The sequence below is a fragment of the Priapulus caudatus genome, unplaced genomic scaffold (genome assembly GCF_000485595.1).
Source record: "Priapulus caudatus unplaced genomic scaffold, Priapulus_caudatus-5.0.1 Scaffold209, whole genome shotgun sequence".
Taxonomy (NCBI): domain Eukaryota; kingdom Metazoa; phylum Priapulida; class Priapulimorpha; order Priapulimorphida; family Priapulidae; genus Priapulus; species Priapulus caudatus.
This window is the reverse complement of record NW_014577270.1, coordinates 298484-300983: the sequence shown is the minus strand read 5'-3', so window position 1 is coordinate 300983 and position 2500 is coordinate 298484. Positions and strand designations below refer to the sequence as shown.

The 2500-nt window shown below is 35.1% G+C and overlaps 1 protein-coding gene and 1 non-coding gene across 2 annotated transcripts in view; both read left to right on the top strand.

Annotated features, from left to right (window-relative positions):
* Positions 1 to 2500, top strand: part of LOC106807341 (oocyte zinc finger protein XlCOF19-like) — a 16918-nt gene that overhangs the window by 6210 nt on the left and 8208 nt on the right. The window lies entirely within an intron of this gene.
* On the top strand, positions 1421 to 1493 carry Trnaa-agc. Its single transcript has one exon. It is a non-coding gene; the product is annotated as a tRNA-Ala (tRNA).

Genomic DNA, 2500 nt, shown 5'->3' with positions numbered 1-2500 from the left:
GTCGATGTCGAATGACAATGAATAATGATAATGACATGATATATAATGAAATATGAAATATGAAATATAATGAAATATGATAATGACAATGACGTATTGTCATTATTACCTCCTGATATATATATAATAATCAACCCTCCTAGCAGTAACATACTATTAAATAGAACATTGGGCAATTGAAAAGTCTTTCCTGAATAACATTACATATCCCGTGATATACGCATCATTATCGCCTTGCATTAAATATAATTATCCTTAACATTTTAAATAACATCTGGTAATTTGTTCGGCAAAAAAAATATCGTGGAAAGGCATCAAAACAGGTTATGCCAGACCGTTTATGTAAATAGACATATAATAAAATCACAATTAGCGCCAAGTGTCAAGTACTGAAGCTGATAAAATACTTAACATTACATAATAAGTAATAGCGCATTGGTTTTAAACCACATCACATTATAAGAACGCTTACGGTTATAATTAACCGACTGATTATTTAAATATTTGCTGTTCGTTTTTATTTTCTAATCGTAAACAGACAACATAAAATATTCATCTAGAACAGTCAGACAGCACGCCGACAGGTTTTAACACCGCAACCGCAACATCCCGAGTTCTGAACGTCCTCCGCAACGCGATACATGAAGAGTATGCGCGGTCGTAAACGTGTTAATCTTAGCTGAGGCACTGTCATCTTAGCCCCTTGACGTATTTGTGACACTGCCTGTTTTAATGGGCAATTATTAGCAACATAAACCATGTGTTTTGTCTGCTATCGTAGTGTAATATAGTAGTAATATACTATATATATATATATATATATATATATATATATATCCTACTATCCAATATATCATTAGGCCATGCTAATATGCCAGCTGTGACCATTTGAAGTGTTTGGTTATAAAATAACGTACGCCATGTAACGCATCGCGAACAATGGAAAATGATTTATTATGGGCAGCGGTTTTTTGGTCATTTTAATATCTCTGGTTATTATATAAATAATTATTGCAAGAGATTTTATGAAATGTAAAAAAGAATTAATAACGGCAAATGTATTTGGCGAAGGCTATAGTGCCTCGACAACTGCGTTGTGTTGATTTCTATTGCAGGCTTCGGTCAACATAGCTACTCGCTTTTAGGTGAAGTCGCTTTTGCTACTGGAGTTAAGCGTGCCCAACGAATGTTACTATCATACATTAAACTTAACAATAGATATACAAACACAATATATAATTTCGGTACATCTATGACTTAACTGAAAGCGCTGGTAAAATATAACAATGAGTTATCTGTAGTGTGTGCTAGCCTGCCTACTTAGAAGATGTGGGTCATGAACGAAAATTTCGGAAATACACGCTAAAAATAGCACGCCAAAGAACACCATCTGAGCGGTCGTGCAGTGTTATACAGCGAAGGGGGATTAGCTCAAATGGGAGAGCGCTCGCTTAGCATGCGAGAGGTAGCGGGATCGATACCCGCATCCTCCAAAATACTTTTTCATTAAATTTTGCAACATGGCATTAGTCTATAAGTATTAGTCTATAATACTACAATGAAACACTCAGTTCAAGTAATAAAACATTTATTTTCATGCATTTAAAATACTAATTTACCGTAAAACGATGCAGAGTCTGACTCAAATCTGCGTATATATTTAGCTGTATTACTATAGTTGTCAATCTATAATATCTTTGTAATAAATAAACTATATTACGTAATCAAGACGAATAATTAGTCGATATGCTGGTTCGGACGTTTACGTATATTTACAAACACGTTTATTAATTACCATAGTGTTGGCATTTGCAGCACCACAGAATATGGATTTTGCACCAGTAGGTGTATATCGTACATTAGGAGTAGATAATAGGGATTCCCTATTATCTACTCCTGATGTACATGGATCAACGTATATATGTTATATTTAGTTATATATATCATATATAGAAATATGTATATAAATATATATATATATATATATTTATATATGTTATATTATAAGTACATGTGTACCAACCAGTCACCACTTGACATACATTGATACCGGAAGACATTACCATATCCTTGACACGCGTGTTATTCACGGATGAAGCTACGTACAATTTCGTTGTCGTCCGTCTATAATACGATATCGATGTACAAAAGCTGTTGCGTGCGAATCCAGTTAATCAGCTTTAATCATTCATCACCTAGACCATCCACTGCTGCTCCGTCAGGGTGAAAGCCCGCGGGCTCCTGGTGACAGGAGAGGCCTTTTGTCCGCTTGTCTCGTGACGGAGGCGGTGTCACGCGAGTTAAAGACGTGTTGTCATAACCGGGAGTTACCGTGTACCCGCGTGCTCATGCGTAATACATGCGTGCAACGCGCACACGCACGTACGCATCCATATTATATGTATATGTATATAATTATATATATATATATATATTATATATATATATATATATATATATATATATTTTGTTGTTGTGTGTGCGTGTGTCGTACGTGTCG